The 20,259-nt window shown below is 37.0% G+C and overlaps 1 protein-coding gene across 6 annotated transcripts in view; it reads right to left on the reverse strand.

Moving 5' to 3' along the window:
- lrfn2b (leucine rich repeat and fibronectin type III domain containing 2b) overlaps positions 1-20,259 on the reverse strand; it is a 106,393-nt gene that overhangs the window by 44,344 nt on the left and 41,790 nt on the right. For 2 of the 6 annotated variants that reach the window (XM_047801984.1, XM_047801987.1), the window contains exon 3: positions 4,559-4,625. The exons of the other annotated variants lie outside the window; for them this stretch is intronic. The gene's annotated coding sequence lies outside the window, so the exon portion shown is untranslated. The remainder of the gene's footprint in view (positions 1-4,558; positions 4,626-20,259) is intronic. 6 annotated transcript variants of the gene reach the window in all.

The following is a 20,259-nucleotide window of genomic DNA, read 5'->3' on the forward strand; positions in this document are numbered from 1 at the left end:
AACTTGATATGGGGAACTACTAGCCATCTAGATTCCTGTTTCTGATCCTCACAGACTATAAGTAATAAATAATAATAATAATAATAATAATAATAATAATAATAATAATAATAAAGCTGAAAAACAACTGAACCCTCTCAAAGGCAGCTAGACCTACTTTTTCACAAGATTAAACTTCAACTTTACATATAAGCCTGCTTCTAAAAGTAGAGAAGCCGATGCCTTGTCAATTTTATCTGAAAATTCCGATTAAACTAAACATAACCCTTAAGACCCTTATCATTTTTCTGTCATGCATAAGCATTCTTGATGACATCCTTAAAGCTCAACAAGAACAGAATGTCTCAGCATGCCCAAATCCACATGAAACGCACTTCTTTTCAGCTACACATTGGGGCTCTCTGAATCACTTCTGAATGACCCTGGTAGCATGACCTGGAATTTATTACAGGCTTCCACAATTCACATGGTAATACCACCATACAGATCCTCATAAACAGACAAAGGAGATGCCTCATGGCTTATCTATCCAACTGTGGTCACGGCAGATGATGAACTGATTGACAATTCTTGATAGTGTATTGTACATCAAAGAATTTGATGATAGACTGATGCTAACTGAGCCCAATCTGTCATTAGCTGAATGAGAGAAGAAGAGACCTTTAAGATTTGTAACAGGTACATTGAAAGTCTAAATAAACATGTAAGTAGTAAAATAGTGATTCTTTTCTCCTTGCAATTTGTTATTAAGTAAAAGTATTTTTTCATTAGGGACAATTGCTCAATACCTCAGCATATTAGCAAATATATTTAAGGAATTAGAAGTGTTTTATTCTCATCTATCCAGAATAAAGTGCATAAAAGTTCATTTTACAGTTATAAATCATTCTAATGTGATGAACTCTCCATACTCCCAGACTGATTACCACCCACACACAGTGCAGTAACACAACCCACTCCATCAATTTTCGTCTGTATATTAAATCATGTTACTCCATTGTGTTTTTCCTTTGCTAGTCCTGTTAATTGTATTTGTGCAAATGTAAGAGACTTTTAAACTAGACAGCTTGTAAGCCATTTCTGAGTGATGCTTTCTTGCTTGTTGGTGTTAATTCATCTAAAAAAAATAATACAATAATAATTGAAATAATAATTGAAGTAATCTTGGAAGAAACATTATTTCTAGTTTGTGATAAGCAGAGTTATTTAATCTTGTATCAATGTTGGCAAATAATATTTTATTTTCTCTACATTTTCCCCGTTTTTTTTTTTTTTTTTTTTTTTTTTTTTTACAGGGTTTTTCCACCATCTAACTGCAGGTAAACAGTTTTACCACTCCCATTCCCAGACATGCATTTAGAACCATCATATCATAAGTAGCACAAAGATTCAAACCTGTCATTAGAAGATACTGAACTTAAATCCATTTACAATTTACCAGTTACATTAAATCTGAGTACAATTACAGGCCAGTACTCATAAGATGCTCTGACACTGCACCAGTGGCTCTCAAAGAGTTGTACCAGGGACCCCAGTTGTCAATGAAGCACAGTTAGAGATTGTGTTTTTTTTAGTGGTGAGAAATCATAGGTGAAAAAGTTTTTATTACGTATTATGTAATGAATGGTTTTTTGTTTGACTGTTCACTTGGACTGAATAGGTTAAATTCAGCTCTGCATAACACAAAAACTATTCAGCGTGTACATGCCAGCTTGGATCGAACTGTGTACTGGAATAAAAACAGAAATAAATACAGGAATAAAAACTCTGTGGCACCAATAAATACCTACAATAATATAGGATATGGTCATAAATAAAGAAATTTTGATAGATTTTGGTTTAAAATACCTGGTTTTATCTTTACTTGTGGGAGTCATGGTGACTAAATTGCATTATACAACTTCAGGCCCTGTCTTCTATCACTCCTCTCTTCCACGTCCCTGTTAAAAATGATTAATACAGTAGTATTTCAACATCATCAGCTGATAAAGTTCATAATTCTTTTCAAAGAAGATGTGTTGAAAGAAAGATGTTAGTTAGACACCAGCTAGATGATGCGCTGTAAATTGAGGGTGGATCTATTTCAATCTATCTGTTTATAGAACTATTGTATATAAGCAATATTAAATGATCAAGAGTGTGGTTATACTTAGTATTGCCATGGCCATGATGAGCTGTGAGTACAATATTAATTAATTAAACACCTTCACCATACAAAGGTTTAGAAAACACACACATTGACTTGAAGGCAGTAATATATGGATATTTGAAAAGGCTGTAATTGATGTAATGGATTCCTCTTGATGTAATAATTTCCTCTTAGCTGCAGGTGAACACTGATTTCTAGATGGTGAGTTTTCCATGGCTTTTGTGTGTGTGTCTGTGTATGTGTGGGCGATCCTGGCATTATTGATGTGCCCTAAATGCCCCCTTCTCCGTGGTCTTCTCTTCTTATCTTAACAGAACAGTATGTACCATATCTCTATAACTTGCTTTCCTGAAAGACAGCATGAGCGATCATAGAGAGAATCAAACTGACACTGCAGCAGAGTGGAAAATCTTGTTAAAGGACCAAGGCATGCATCAATTACACACTGAATAACACAGAAAAGCACTCACACACCTGCAGCGTAACAGTAGCTATTATGGTTATCCCTAAAACGCAACAGAAAATAAAGTGAATAATTCCCTTATTAACTTAAATGTAGACATCATGTGACTCGGTAATATTTTTTTCTCCATGAAATAGCAAAATAGGTTTGTTGTAAAAATTAACCAAGGACTGCAGCATAGTTTAAAGATTGTTGCTACCACAGTTCTTTGTTCTGTGGTTAAAAACATCCTTTGCCCATTTTGCTGATAACAATGTATCAGTACAATGTCAAAAATGACTGAGACTTCAAGATAATAACAGCCTGATAACTAGAGCAAAGACTAAAATGCTACAGTAAGGCTTGTTTTACTTGGCAGCTACATCAGACTTGTCTTCCAGTGCAGCCTGCAGCCTGAGCCGAAGCCTGAGCCTAGTCACTTTCAGGGACTAAATGTGTGACTCAGCTCATACACACTCACACACACACACACACACACATGCGCACACATGCACACACAAACACACGCACGCACGCACGCACACAGAGCAGCCTCACTGGTGCCTGGAATCCATCCGTCGAATAGATCCGTCAATTTACTTACAATTCCCATCTGAACAAATGAAAATTAAAGTATGTGGATGCAAATGCACCTGCTCAGCAAAATATGCATCCTTCTTCATGTGCGTAAGAAGAATAGACAGAGAAATAATAGGAAAAAATCAGTATTTAGCATGTGAAATGTTAGATGAGCTCTTTCTGTGACTGGGCTGTGTACTGAATATAGATGAAGTCTTAAGAGCCTGAGATGAGGCAGGGATTTACTATGGAAGGAAAAAAGCAGAAGAGAATGAAAAAAATAAAAAAATAACTCTGGCACATATATTTTTTAATTACATTTCTAGGCATGGACTATGCAATGTTGATTGTATTATCAGAACCAAAAAATAAATACAAAAATATCAACGTTAAACACAGTTTTAAAACAACTGAAATGGCTTGACCGATTTAAAATGATGCTTTAAGCTCATCCAGTATTTACACTTCTCTGAGACACTGCTGAGAACAAAATGCACAATAGAGTGTTTTTATTTTCTCTACAACTCCAGTCAAATATGGTTTTAGTTATACATATAAGGGTCAGTGGTAAATGTGTTGCAGTTCTATTAAGATGTGAATCCATACTTTTGCCTTTCAGTATTGAATCTGGAAATGCAATATCACTAGCAAGAAGCATATGAAGCATGCACATAAATGTGTTAAAAGGCTTTGAGAAGCAGTGATGTTTAGCTGTCCCCTGTCTCAGCAATGCACATGACGAACGGATCTTTTCTACCTTTGAACTTCTGATTCACGTCTTAGATTTTTACTTCACAGAATTTCACTACTGAATCATCTACCAGTCTGTGTGATACTTCTATTGGCTTTGTGTAATCAGAAGCAAATACAGTATCTTTTAATTGTTTGTAAAATAACAACAAACAATTTGAATCAACTTAGTAAATAAGAAATGGCCTAGGCAGTGATTACCAGGGTGCCACCAATTTATTTATAAGTTGCTGATTACTTGATTATCTTTTTTTTTTTTAATATATAATTGTTCCTAATGAACAAACCAGATGCAACAGTGGCATGAAAAAACCCCTCATTTTGGTGACACAGGACAGCATGATATAAATGATCTCCTTTCTGTAACTGAACGCTACTAGTCAAGTGCAATTGTGCATCTAGAAGCATTTAAAAAACGTATAAGTATGACATAAATTCCTTCCTGCCAAAGCCACCAAATATTCCACCATAATCTCAAAGTGGTGCTATCCACAGCGGCCGTATAATATGGGCCAGTATATGAAATAGCAGTAAAACCTACAGCACAGAGATCATAGCTAGAGCATTACTTTGATCTTCTTTATGCTTTTAGTTACAGTTTATTATTACTAAATGCAGCGTACTTAAAATTGACCTACATTCATAGCTAAACAGATGTTGCCTTTTTTCATTCATCTTGGGAGTGAAGTGTACACCAGCTGTTCCCTGTGAAAATGAAGAGACAATAAATCACTAAAATAATGATGGTGGACATTTCACAGTATTCAGAATCTGGGCCAAAATATCCTGAACATAACTAACCGTATCTAATATTTTGTGTGGAATTCAAGTATAGGCTCTAAGTGCTCCAACTGTAAGTTCATGCCTCATATACAGTACGTTCATGAGCTCTGAATTGTGATTATGATACGGCAGACCAGATCAGTTGCCAAGATGAAAATGGTGTGATGTGGTATGTTTCTGCTATGCTGGAAGCAAATGAGTACAATGATGATTCTTTTCTATTTGATAGCAGGCTTTGATTAAATTAAAGAAGAGTGGGTGAAGTACACAAAAGGCTCAAAATAAACAAATAGGGTTTCTATTAATAGAAGCAGCACAGAGCCTTGGATTAATATCGGATTAGATGCTATCCCATGAGTGTATGTTGCTTGTGAGAAACTGCCATGAGTGTTTGTGATGGAGTATTTGAGGGGAAAATGGGCTAGTGAAATACAAGATCTAATTGGGCAAACACTCAAACACATATGCGCACACACACACACACACACACACACACACACACACACACACACACACACACACACACACACACACAAGCAGACAGCTCAATATGTCTTTGATCCATAAAACATGAAGTTCATTAGGTTCACACACACACACACACACACACACACACACACACACACACACACACACACACACACACACACACACACACACACACACACTCAGCACTGTGCACTAATTAATCGTGTCAGAAAATGGGAAGGAAATGTCAGCAACAACAGAGACAGTTGCAAACAACAAAAGAATGTTTTGCTGTTTGTGAACACTATACATTTTTGAATGAATCCTCATTTGGAAAAGTCAATGACTGATAAAGTTCTCCAAATTTATTAAGCTACTGTATGGAATTTAAGAGTCTTGTATTTTTGTTGGCTCTGAAGTCATTACTCAGTTGATGTCATCCTCCTCCATATAGTAATTAGCATTTTCTTTTAAGACCACGGCCCACAGAAGTCTGTATTCACAAATGACAAGACAAACCATGAACAGGTGACCCCACATTAAACAGTTTATACAGGTACAACATGTAGAGCATGATGTTTCCACACTTTTGTGACGAGATAATGAACACTCAGAGTCATCCTCTTAACCAGTCTCCTTAATAAATATTCTAGCACTTTCCCCTCACTGAATAACTTAACCCTTGACCTGCTCTAAAGTGGTACATTTTTTAAAGCGTAAAGTCCTCATATTAAAATAGAAGGTTTAAATGTTATACAGAGATGCACTGAAAACAGCTTTTACTGTTAAGCAGCAAGCAGCATGACTTTTACTTGAACCCATAAAAATCAGTAAAATGGATTCAATACATCTAGCAAAGACAGCAAAAACGGATTGCAGGATTTTATCACACAGGATGTAAACAAAGACAACAACAACAGATTAAGCTCATTGCACTAACATTTCAGATCTATGATGTGATATCTTTTTCACCAAAGACATAATTTTCTCTAGGATCATCCTAGAGGCTCAAAATTCCAAAGCACAGCCTGGTCACCTCCCATGTTTCCTTCTGATAGTCCATCTATCTCAGCTCTTGATCACTTGTATTTGTTGTTGGGTTTAGTGCTTCTGATGACACAGTGTTACCCTCATGACTGTTCTGGATCTCAACTGTTAATAAGCTAGACCTGAAATATTCTCTGCTTGCACTATGCTTACCTACAGTGTTTTGACCCTGCTGTGGTTCCACCTACTTCTTAACTTTGTAGAATAACTTGAAATAAATGCAATGATTCTTCAAGTGGACCAAATCCAATGCCAAATACTTTCATTAAAAATCTAACAAAACATCATAACAAAATCCACTTGATACTTTTTGAAGAATCTTATGAAAAATGTAAACAAGGCCAGGTTTAAACAAGGTATAATATGCTTACAGTATATAGTAAATGAACAGTATGGAAGTGGATGAAGTGATGAGTAAGAAGTAAAGTGTGTGAAGAATTAGCCTTGAAAATCCACTCCATCATAAGATAACATAATCTTTTATATTAAATAATTATTCAAATTAAAGGCAGCACTCTGGCCTTGATGTGATTTGTTAATCTTTCCTCACATCTGGAAGTTGTACATGTTAAACTCTTAACGGTTTTCATTAACGCCGTCTCCCATTTGAGCAAACTCCATACGTCCCTCTTTCCTCACTCATTTCTCTGCCAGCCCTCTCCCCTTCCTCTCCCATTAGCTATAAACATCACAACTCAATCAATGTGTCTACTGCAAACATACTTATGTATGCCCCAAATGAGTGCATTTTAAACGTTAAATGTTCTAAACTACATGCTACCATGCTTAAAAGCTGAGACGTTTCTTGCTATAAGTGAAATAAGCTGTAGAAGGCTCACTATTTTAAAAACAGATACAAAAAAGGTTCATGTGAAAAAATGTTAATGTATTGGGTCATGACAGGGTGGGGTTGGATAAATATAGAAACTGCAATTTAGGTCACTAATTTATGTAATGAACAAAATTTCAGAAGGTCATGACGATGCTATCGTGAAGCATTTGGCAAAATTCTGTCAAATTGTTTTCTTGCTTTCACAGGTCGATGTACTTGAAATTTTAAATGTTATTGTCTAGCTAGCTTTTTAGTAGGAGCTAGGCTAACACACTGTTTTTGTGGACAATTGTTTGTGCAATTTTTCAGCCTGTGTACATTTTTGCTAATGTGTTCTGTGAGGATTATTGCCCAAGTTGGATTAATGTTGGATGTTTATATTGGCTGATCTTCTTTCTCCTGTCCTGAGGTTTTTGTTTGCACTTTGCCCTCTGGCAAAAGGCTATTATTAAGCACCCTAAACCTGATTCATGTCTGGCGTCCTGCATTTGGGTCCCTTCCACTCACCTCCTATCAGTCCTGATCAGAGTCATTGTAGATCTCACACTTTAGCATAACTATCGGTTAATTTAGGTTAACCGGTCCATGCATGTTTTACGAATATGGGAGAAACAGATGAAACCCTTGAATCAGGTCACCCTCAGAGATTTGACTTTGCAATTTGTTAATAATAGAAAAGGTTTGGAAAGTCAGCATGGATAAGAACCAGAACACAATCATTCAAAAATCTGATTCCCTTGATCTCAAAGTCTCTTTATCCATATGCCAAATTTATCTACCTGCCTCTGACATGCAATCTCTCAGCTAAGAACTGCAGTAATGGAGGAGCATTACTAATCTTGCTTTCTAATAATCCAGAGCCAAATTCTCCTGGTGAAAAGCCTAAAGCACTAAAGCACAATACATTTGAATTGATTGAGGGAAAGTAGGTAGGGAAAAAGAGATTCATTCATGGAGAAGGTCGATCTTTAGCATGAGCAGATCACTCAGGTTCAGCTGCTGGCAGAGAGCATTAATAATGCAGCACAAAAGCTGTCTCATAACTGATAGTTTCCTAATTTTTCCTGTTTAAAGCTCTATCAGCATGAATAGAAAATTCACGGGGAGTGTTAGACGTGCAGGTCAGTGCAACCTGATAGCGTGCACCACTGCATTGTAGAACTTTAAAGACAGCCAATGGGGATATTTTTGGAGCAGTGAGGGCTGGTGGATGATTTTAAATTCCTTAGAAAAATCTGACTGATCAATTCAGTCCTGAACATTAAGTGTTGAGCTTGAGTTTCTAAAAGGGAAATATACTGTTCCCCATCCTGGGTGTAGTCCCTAATGTCCACACGCAGCCAAATCACACTCCTCACACGACTACCGCCCAGGTGCTAAAATGACAGTGCCACTTCATCACCCATATTGTGGAGAGCAGGGAGCACATGGCTGCAAGGCAGGGCAGCAGAAGTGCTAAAGGCCAACAACCAATCAGAGTGATGACAAAAGCACTTCAGCTTCAGTGAGAATCTGGGAGAGTATAATAGTACGCAGTGCATAAAAATGTTCTGCATCACTTTTCCCACCACCTTTCCCTTCTCTGTGTCTGTGTTCTCCACATACAGCATGACCAGTGTTCCCAGGATAGACTCTAGAACCAGTGCAACTCTGACCAAAAATTTAAATAAATAGGAAATTTAAATAAGTAAAATAAGTTTAAATAAGTAAAATTTAAATAAGTAAGATAATTTTCCAATGTATCTTATTAGTAACACTAATCATAATAATCAAAATTTCTCACTCTATCACTTTCAGCTTTTTGTAAGAACCATACATTATTATTCTTCTGCCAAAAATGTCCCGCCTCTGTTCATTTCAGGTCAAATAGTCCCTTTCACTTAAAGTGGAACAATATCAAATAGGACTTTTATGTAAAATGACATTTTAAGTACATGACCCATCTTATATTAGATGCCATATTCCACTGAAAACTGCAATTACAGCATTTAGCTACATTCTCAAATACGTGTAAGGAGGATACATTATTACAATATGTATTAAATACATGAAATATGTGCCATTAAAATGTTCAAACAAGGATTATTTATACAGCAAAAAAAAAAAACTGAATGAAAATAAATCCATATATAATTTACTATTTTGCTGCTAAGAATTCATATTATAATGGAAATGCTGGATGTTTATAAAACAACATGAATCAATCACAGAAACTTAAGGCTGGGATCAGTCAGAACACCAGAACAATACACTGTGTAGCTATAAAAATGCCTGTTATTATAAATAAATGAAAGTGTTTGTCATTATGAGATGATAACATTTAACACTGTGTTATAAATGTGCACTGTCTTACCTTTTGAATAAAATATACAGCCTCACATTTTGACAATTTGTAAGAAAACAATACAAGCAAATGCTGTAGGAGATTTAGATAGATTCAATTTTATCGTGAACGTTTCTCACATCAACAAAGAATATTTTAGTTTTAAATAAAAGATTCTCCATTAATAAGGATCAGCTGAGTATGACAATGCCTGAGGGGACTGTCAACACTGACAACGAATTTCAGTCCTCTCAGCCTTATTTTTCCTGGCCAGAAAAGGTAATTGAACTCGGGCAGGATCTGAGTCTGCTGATTAAAAACAAAGATGAGTTCACAGCTTTGATCAACCCCTGCAGCTTCCAGCCCGGCTAATGGATTCCTCCTTTAACAAGGTCGATATGAAGAAAAGAAACATTTGCTGCTAAGCTCCAAACTGATTCCCTTTTAGGCAAGTTTAACCCCTTGTTGGATTTTGATATTTTGGGATTATAATGATATTTGTTGTCATATAATCTCATGTTTAACTATTTAAAATTCCTTGGTCAGAAGGGGCAACACTGGTTTCTGACATTCTCCTTTTTACCACACTGGTTTCCTTCAGGTGATAAGGGTTTTCCCAAAAACTCCCAAATATAAATTCATGGCCTGGCTACTCTAATCTGCATTGTGTGTGTTAGTGTGTGTGTTAGCGTGTGTGTTAGAGTGTGTGTTATTGTGTGTGTGTGTGTGTGTGTGTGTGTGTGTGTGTGTGTGTGTGTGTGTGTGTGTGTGTGTGTGTGTGTGTGTGTGTGAGTGTGTGTGTGTGCAAGTGCACACATGATGCCCTGTAATGGTCTGGTCTCCCATCCAGCATGTATTTTCACATACTCACCCCACACCCAGTCAGCTCCACCATGACCTTGATCAGGATAAATCACATTTTGTGAATAAACTAATGAAAATGCACATATGAATGTATGAAAGATATATCTATTTACTTCTTAAGTTCTGTCAATGAAATAACCACAATAATACGCTTCTAATAAATTCACATATTGCATTTATATTTGTATCTCTCTCTCTCTCTCTCTCTCTCTCTCTCTCTCTCTCTCTCTCTCTCTCTCTCTCTCTCTCTCTCTCTCTCTCTCTCTCTCTCTCTCTCTCAGTGTCTATCTTATTTATATAGACCATGTCAGGTTCCCCTTCTGTCAGCCAAGAACACAAAGCTGAGCTGCAGTGAGCAGTCCAGTTTGGTGGGGGTGCTATAATGCTGTGGGGAATGTTTTCTTGGCACACTTTGGGCCTATTAAAACCAATCAATCAATGCTGCTGACCATGTGCATTCCTTCATGGCTGTAATTTACCCTTCTTTAATGGCTAATTTCAGCATGATGATGCACCATGGGAGATTCGCAGCATGATAGTGTACCTGAAAAGTCTGCAGGAATTGCTGTGATGCAATCAGGTCAAGATGAAGCAGAAGTGTTTTTTCACCAACACTGACAACATTTTATTGCCATGCCAGTTTAAATGGGTGTGCATGTGGCTTCATAATTATGAGCTTATGATCTGGATTAGGTGTGTGTGGAGGGGAAAAGTTTAAAGATACAGGTCAGTTTTCTAGCTGTACATACTGTATTTAGAGGTACTCTCCACTGTAGGTGGCCTAGTTCATAAGCCCTATAGTTTTTGAAAATATGTCTAACTCTAAAACATAGAGCAACAGTGAGTCTACAATATCTACAATATATTGTTAAAAGCTTTAGACCGATATATTGGTCTTCCTCAAACTGTTGCTACTAAGTTGAAAACATTCAATTGAACACGTCTTGCTGTAATTCTGTATAATTACAATTTCCCTTCAGTAATTCTAAAACATCTAGCCAGAGGTTATATGATTCAATGTTTTATTGAAGTGGACTGCAAAGAGCCCTGACCTCAATCCCATTAAACACATTTGAGATGAATTGGGATGGCAACTACAAGCTCCATTTGCTAACACCTGTGATTGGACAATGTCATTCTGTTCCACAGACAGAGAGAGAAGGTCGTTATTCAAATTCAGAGAGCAGAACAATCAATGTCCTGATTTTGCAGATTAACAAGTGTACTTAAATCTAAATAAAATCTACGCAAATTTTGACCACAGTCATTAAAGCTGCATTAGATTAGATAGAGCAAATAATACCAAAAATTTCAATGTCATGCTAGCCAATGTTAAGTAGAATGTTTTGTTGATGTTATACAGTAGGAATAAGATTTGTGGCTAAAACTTAAAAAATGCCATTTCCATGCTTACTAGTTCCCCTAATGCGAAGGAATGGTAACCTGTTTCATATATAGATTTTTCAAAATAAGCCCTTTCATTTGCCCCAATATAGCATTATTTGCAGAGAATGTGTCCTGTTACACTCGATCCCAGCAGCCCTGTCTACTTAAACACAGTGAAGCAGGATGTTGCCAAATGCCTGATGTTTTATCCAAATCAGTTTCACAGAAAAACATTTACATATAACTTATTTGAAGCACTTTGTGTATTATGAATATCAGTGCTCTTACAAGCACATTGCATATAAAGATTTTAAAGTTTAACAAGAAAACCCTCTAGCTCACACCCTCCACTACGCTATTAGAATTGGGTTCATATTTAATATACTTCATCCCGCTTTTTAAACATATTGAACAAAGCCAATTTATTTGAAATCATAGAAATAATCCTCATTTCTCAGCTTTATTAAGTATTCGGTATTGTATGTAGAGTACTCGCATATGTTTAGACATCAGTTTAGGATGTGTTTGTTTATTATTATGATTTGGAATAGGATCTGAGTGACTCTGATCAGACTCACTTCTGTCTCACAGCTCCAGGGTTCCCAGTTTGATACAGAGATTTGATTACTGTCTGTGCAAAGTTTCTGAGTTTGTATGTTTGAGGTTTTCCCAAAACATGCTGACTATACAAAGCTCAACTATTTTCATTCCTAAAAAATACTATACGAATAATCCAACACAAGGCAGCAGAATTCAATATGCTGTAATGTTCCACCTTGATGGCCCTGCACAAATATATGGCTGCTGGAGGCAGCAGGTATTTTGCATTTCCACTTGATAAAATTAGGGCATGAAAGATTTGTCTTAACCAAGCAGATCGGTTAGAATGTCTCAGTTTGGCTCACGGGTGTGAAATGAGGCAAGCTATCTCACACACTGCTTTAAAACTCAATTACAGAGGTGTGATGTCATTGCAAGCAAAATATGTGCAAGTTAGAGACAGAAAAGGAGTGTGTGTGCGTGTGTGTGCATGTGTGTGTGTCAGTGCCTGTATGTATTTGCGCATTAGAGAGAAAGAGAGATAGAGAGAGAGAGAGGGTAATAGAGGATGAGTGATGAAAAGAGACTGGAGAGAGTAGGAAAGAGAGAAGGGTATGAGAGTCAGGATGAAGGAGACAGAGAAAGGGGTTAAATTATGGAAAGAATAGATGGACGGAGACAGATAAGTGAAGATGGAATTAAATGAAATGGAAAAAACAAGTAGAACTTGTTGCCAGGGGTGCCAACAGTGAAGTCATGTCTACTCTTGTAAGCCAGAAATACCCTAAATATTCTTCAAACTTGAGGAAAGCTATTCTCTTACAACAAGTTGCATCCACCCCTCTCACCGACTCATCACTCCTCTCACCAACTCATCACCCTCCTGCCATCTGACAGAAGGCATGAGAACATCTGAGCCACCAGCATCTCATTCCACAACAGTGTGCTCCCTGTGGCAGTCAGATTACAATGCTGCCTCCCAGCGCTCATCTAGTCAAAAACCTAACCCAGAATAACTCAATACCTCTGCACACTGCAATTTACACAGCTGCATCAGACACTTTTTTCTTTAGGAAACTTGTTTTTGCTGCTAATTTTGCTGCTATACTTATTGCTGCTCTTCTACCCAATAGTTTACAGCTCACAGTCAATGTTATGTGCATTTACTATGCTGTGTACTTATTGTCCTGTGTATCCTTATTTTGTTTTGTGTATTTATTGTCCTGCACTTCTTAGGCTTAATTCTGTGTACTGTTATTTGTTGCACCATAATTTGGTAGACATGAAATTTCATTTTTGAAAAAGTTACTCTGACCTGAAGAAAAATTACTGCTGACATTTGACCTTGTTGTGATCTTAAGACTTGAAATGTTCATCTGCTGGTTACAATGAATAAAAATCTGAGTATAGTCTACAAACCTTATTTAACTATGGTACTCTTTTTTGAGATATAGCACAAACTACAATTTCAGACAAATGGACAGACAGACTGACATAAATAATAATGAAATAATAACATAGATAAGGAAAAGAGGCAAGCATCAGGATGACAGAGCTTGCATGATAAAATAAATAACTATAAATGTTCTCTGCTCATTTTCTTAGTCACAGTATGATCATACTGAACATCCCTTCAACAACTTTTTGTCTGTCCTATTTTACACTTATCTATTGTACTTGTTTATAATTCTACTGCCTGGTGTCAGTTAGAAGAGGGTTCCCAATTAAGTCTGGCTCCTCTTAATGTGTCTGGCTTCTGTTAGTTCTCTCAATAGTTTCTTTATGTGCTCTCAGGGAGTTTTTACTTGCCACTGTCACTACTGGTTTGCTCATTAAAGAATTCTGGATTTCTACTCAGCTGTTTTGTGACCATATCTAATGTAACTGCACGGCACTTCCTTATATCTACTAACACTGCTTGACTGGTCCTACAATCTCTTAGGGTACAAGGTACAGTAGGTCTACATCGACTCTTTTCTGTTCTGGCACTGAGGTGGTGGAATGAACTGCTTACACCTTTAGATGTCAGAACAGAAAAAAGTAAATAATTAAATGTTGCTCTGATTGTATCATTAGTCTGTAGCCTAGTGAGAAAAATGAGCTAGATAGTAATGGTAGAAGAAAAGCCTAGAAAAGAATGATTAGAAGAGAACTGTTGGGAGGATTTCATAAAAGTGGCATGAGATACCCTGTAAATTATATTGCAGTAAAACTTCACATAACCTAGCTTGTTATATATATATATATATATATATATATATATATATATCTAGTAAACACTACATGACTCTCCAGAATCGGCATACTGTTCTTATCATATAGCTGTAATTATTTCTGGTCAGTGTGCACACTATACAAGCATTAGCAGACAAGGCTCACACACTTCTAGGTATTTCACCTGAAGGGATCAAAGCGTTTCTGATCCTGCTTTCTCTTGAAAATAAACATGAGCGCTGTCTATAAGTTGATTTTGTCACAATTGAAAGTAAGACACTGTGGTTGGTTTTTTGTAAGAAAACAAGATGAAAGAGAAAAATGTGGAAGCAAGACCAGTTGGGAAGATGCGGGCAGTGAGGATGTTGTCTGCAAAAAGACCTTGAAGTATATATAGTGTGAAGAAGAATAGCTATTTTTATACTGTTTTTCACTAGTAGTCATGTTTGTTTGTTTTAATTTTTGCTCTGCCTAACAACCATTTGGGGATGGCATGACAGATTGTTTCTTACTGAAGCAATATTATTTATATGCTGACAAGAGTGGGACTCTCATTGGCTGTGGATCATTGGATGTCCTTACTACTTGTCGGAGAAGTGCTCATTGACATGACTGAAAATAACAGCGCATCAGAAAATCATACTAAACAATAAGATTTGTCTCAGTTCCACTCAATTTGTCTTCAGCCTGGAGTGGGGGAGGGGGGTTGAAAATGGAAAATGAAGTTAGCCATAGAAAGGAAGTGAGAAGAAGGGTGAGAAGATGTGGGGAAATGTGGTAGAGAGAGAAAGCATGGAACAAAGAGGAAGTGTGAGAGAAAAGAGGTGTAGCGATAGAGGCACTGTGTGTGTGTGTGTGTGTGTGTGTGTGTGTGTGTGTGTGTGTGTGTGTGTGTGTGAGAGAGAGAGAGAGAGAGAGAGAGAGAGAGAGAGAGAGAGAGTGAGAGTGAGACTCTAGGACAGAGAGTGCAATAATGAATATGAATTTCTGTTTGTGTGTTGGAGTTGTTAACTCTGCTTCCAGGCATTGAATTATAACCAGTGAAGAATAACTTGTTAACATGTCATTAACTGATGCCTTTACACTGAGTATGTGCCTACAGTATATGGAAGGTGTATTATGGCCTTCTGCATTCACCACACTCAGGAAAACACATGATTAATATATGGTTTGCTGTATTATTAAAAGCAACATCGCTAGATCATGACCTGAGTAGCAGACATATCAAGCAGAGAGGGGTGTGTGTGTGTGTGTGTGTGTGTGTGTGTGTGTGTGTGTGTGTGTGTGTGTGTGTGTGTGTGTGTGTGTGTGTGTGTGTGTGTGTGTGTGTGTGTGTGTGTGTGTGTGTGTGTGTGTGTGTGAGTGCACATGGTGATGCCTTTGATGCCTGGGTGTGTGTGAGAGTATGTGAGCAGGAAAGAATGCCCCAACCTGCATCTCTGTACTCCTCCACATTCATATGGCTTTAAGGCTCATTAAGACTGTTCAATCCTCACTTCATTTCACAAACACATCCTGATTTTTAAAGCCTCAGGTTAAATGTAACTAATCACAAAATTGATCATATATCACTACAATAGTTCTCTAACATTAGCTTGCTTGTAAATTTGCCTCCATATTATCCCAGTGCATAAGAACTCTCTCAGCGTCTATTTTCTCTTTTCTGTACATAATTCTATTCAAAATATTTGATTATATCTTTTCATGTGACAACGCTGAAGAAATGACACGTTGCTACACTGTAAAGTAGTGAGTGTACAGCTTGTATAACAGTGTAAATTTGCTGTCCCCTCAAAATAACTCGACACACCTCCATTAATGGCCCAATTTGGACATTTTCACTTAGGGGTGTACTCACTTTTGTGACCAGCAGTTTAGACATTAATGGCTGTGTATTGAGTTATTTTTATGGGACAGCAAATGTACACTGTTAAACAAGCTGTACACTCACTACTTTACATTGTAGCAGTCATTTCTTCAGTGTTGTCACATGAAAAGATATGATAAAATATTTACAAAAATGTGAGGGGTGTACTCCCTCCTGTGAGATACTGTAATTCATATTTTTTTCCAACATATGCCACTGACAGTCCAACTTTGTTATGCTAGCTCACTTTTTTATGCTTACAAAACCTGACCAGAAATGTGTTTTAATACCAAAGTTTTAACTTTTTAAAAATCTTGTTATTTTATTTCTGTTACAAAATTGAAGTGTACATACAGTATACTGTATAAGTTAAATATCAAAGGAAAAACCTTGAAGGAAAAAAACACCTCTGGGTTAATTACTGAATCAGATGTATAACTAAGAACAAACGAAATAGGCACTGTATGAGTTGTGAGGATTAAATTTGCAACCAATCATTAAAAAGATATTAAATGATCAACAGATCTCTGTCAGCTGTCAATCACAACTAGATGATCAGCAGCAAAGGCCATGGCACACGCTATTTGTAGAATGAACTATAGAACATGCAGCTGATGCTTCTAAACCAGGCCACAACCTTTTCATGGTGTTTCCTCTATGGATCAAAATATATTATCATATAGCGGATTTGTCCTTGCTTTGTACTGTTATTTTTCATTTTAATTTTATCAGGTTCCTCCATCCATTTTATTCTGTTGTTTAAAGGTAGTCCCCATGACACACCTATTTATGTTTTGTTATGGTGCTAATTTGTTGGTTGTTAGCAACTTTCTGCTGAGCTGTCATCTACATTTACATTAATAGCATTTGGCAGAAGCCCTTATCGAAAGTGGCTTTAAGAAGTTCTTTGAAGTCTCTGTCAATAAATACGCCCTGATACTGCTCATGGACCAAGAATAATATTAGTCTAAAAAAGATGGTTATGGAAGTAATATAGGAGAAAAGCAAATAGACAGCTGTTTTGTTTTGTAAATAAAGTGTTAATTTGCCACCTAGGAGTATTGATGCAAGCTTTCTTTGTACCTTGCGTGGTACAATGCAGGATGTGATTAGAGACAATAATGAAGAAAAGGGAAGGATGCTTTTGTAGTCAATGTATGCAATGATATGTTCCCAATTATTAAGACTTTCCTCTGAATATATTGTACTGCATTTTACCATAGAAATCACCCTGGTATTTTAAATGTTAGACATAAGGTTTAATTGCTAATAACTAATACTAACTAACTAATGCTTTATAACTAACTATAAAACAATTTAATTTGATTCGTTATATAGTTGTAGATATGTTGAAAACTCCACTACATTTGATGTAGGCAGCTTCATGCTGTAATGGTAAATTAGGCCAATAAAACTGTCAAAAACTACTGTATACAGTATGTCTGTCAGCTAAACTCTATTCTCTCATAACCAGAATGAGTCACACTGGAGGCACTGCTTACATAACTGCTGGAAAAGTGTAATTTGTTTGGGCATGACCCCAATCCCCTCTCAGATCGTGAAGCTTTAAAGACATGAGGTTCAGCTAAAGCTCAAAGAGAATGCTGATTACAGCCACTTGACTCATTTTTAAACCGAAGCCCTCGTGTTTTTAAATCCATTACTCATCCATCCCACCAACTCTGAACTCCCTTCCGCCTGAAGGATGTCAGATTTTTTGAAGATGACAGAAGTATTCCAACTTTACTGGCCATCTCATTTCTTTGGAGGATTTTGAGGACTTTGGGATTTTGACTCAGGCTTCATCTCAAAATACAAGAAGACTGGTCAGGGTGTCAAGTTGTTTTCTCACTTAGGATGTGTTAACGTGAGGCGGGGCAGTGGGCAATGAGAGCTGTGTTAAGAACTTAAAGGTAATAAGTTCAAATGAGTGCCATGGATGGCCTTGAGCTCTTTACCAATATTAAGACCCTTAATCATTATTGAGCCTGGTTTATGAGCCCTTACAAACAGAATTAAAAAAAGCCTTTCTGGGCAGGAGAGTGAGCTTTCAGACAGTTTGATACTGATGAGAGTTTAATACTGACTGTGTTGTCTGGCAGTCTCTACCCTTCGTCTTACACTTTCTCTATAGCTTACAGATAAATATCAGGGTTGAATTCAGAGATGATGCTAAGAAAATGAGAGTTAGCTTTGAATTGGGTGTGTAGGAAAAGAATACACACATGTAAAGTAGATTAAAGTGATATCCAGCTCCTTAAATAATTAGGGCATACAGCAAGGTCACTTCCATTTATTATTATGTACTTTTTATTAATCTGTTCCCCATTTTTGAGGGACAGCCTGCAAGATCATAAAGAGTTAAGAATCTTGCAAAACACTAACAACAAAGACTTTTGTGTAGCTCTCAGAACTAGTCCTCTATTTTCGAATGTGTTGTGTAATTGGTCACCATGGCATTTGACCACACCTTCCCTTCAAATTGCAGAACATTTACATATACAGCATTTGGAAGACACCCTCATTTATACAGCTGAGCAATTGCTCAGGGGCCCTTGGATTTGAACTCATTGAACCTTCCAATTATTAATCCAACACCTTAACCACTGAGCTGCCACTTGCCCTATAGTATGTGAGACATGAACTGCAGTCATAAGAACCAATATGTCTAAAATATCACTCAAATTGATAGTTTTCCATTGAGTGGCAAAATTCATACTGTTTTCTGTTTAATTGTAGTCAATGTGTGTTGACTGTCTTAAGTAAAATGCACTTTATCTCTTATTGTCTGTTACAAGTTTCACAAATTGCTTAGCACCAAGAATTTCTTAGCATTAAGAGGCTTAGTGCTTAAACCATATCTTCTGATCCATTTTGTGTAGAAAGAACTTTTTTACCATTTGTGAAGTTTTCACCAGTGGCAAACCACTGGCAAAATTTTATATGCTTCCACTGGCAAACCATCACTCTCCGGTGTGAACACAGACCTAGAAAGACATGCTGATATATGACTCTGCATAAAACATAATTTCCATTGCAGACTGTGCATATGTTTTGTGCTTGCATCATATGGGGTGTTTCTAAAAATTGTGAACATGTCAAAATTCTGGAGTTATTCGTATAGACCAGACTGTTGTGCCACATTGTCCTGTGCATTTGGAATGTCAGGTTCAGTCTGATAGCAAACAAAACCATGGCCTGTTTGGCCAGAGTGGTGCTATTAATAAACCAGCTGCACAGTCACACTGCAGTGTCATTCACGGCAGCAGCATTAGTGGAAAAGCTTACCGCTGTAGATTTGGCGAGTCATGCACCAACACACCCTGGCCTAAAGCATTTGTCTCTACTTTGCCTGCTGGGCCTCATTATACTGAACAGTCTGCATAAGAGTCAAGTGTCTCTATTCATGACTAACTTTTAGTCCCAGTACTTTCGAATATGAGATCAGGAGCTTTGTCTGTCTCATCACCTGCTGTTGTCTTCACAGCAGCCCAACATTGTGATAAGGGAGTATGCACAGATCCTGGCACACCAGGAGCTCTATAGTGATTTGCATAAACTTTGAGAACACACACTGTGTGCCAGGGCTAACACTAAGCAAAGGGCCTGTATTTTACAACAATTAGAATGCTGAAATGTGTTTGTCAGGTCTATAGTCACAACCAGTAATTTTTGTTCGCTGCTCGCTGTACTTCTGTAATGTCGTGGATGAACAATTTAGAATTGTCCATAAAGTTCTACACACTGCATGACATAAGCAAAATTTGTAACATAAACAAAAAGCACATCATATCGGTACATATAACATGTAAACATATTGTACATCACTTTCTAGTACCTCTTTTTCTTCTTAATCATTTTAATTCATTTTTAGCTTAGCTTTAATTTGAACTTTTTTTTTAGGAATTGTTGGGTTTTCATTTCACTGTAAGTTGTATACTGTATATAAATATATACATATGTTGAAGCATTGTGTCAGCCTAAGCTCTGATGGTGCAGATTTAACAATAACAAA

This window comes from Tachysurus fulvidraco, chromosome 16 (genome assembly GCF_022655615.1).
Source record: "Tachysurus fulvidraco isolate hzauxx_2018 chromosome 16, HZAU_PFXX_2.0, whole genome shotgun sequence".
Classification (NCBI taxonomy): Eukaryota; Metazoa; Chordata; class Actinopteri; order Siluriformes; family Bagridae; genus Tachysurus; species Tachysurus fulvidraco.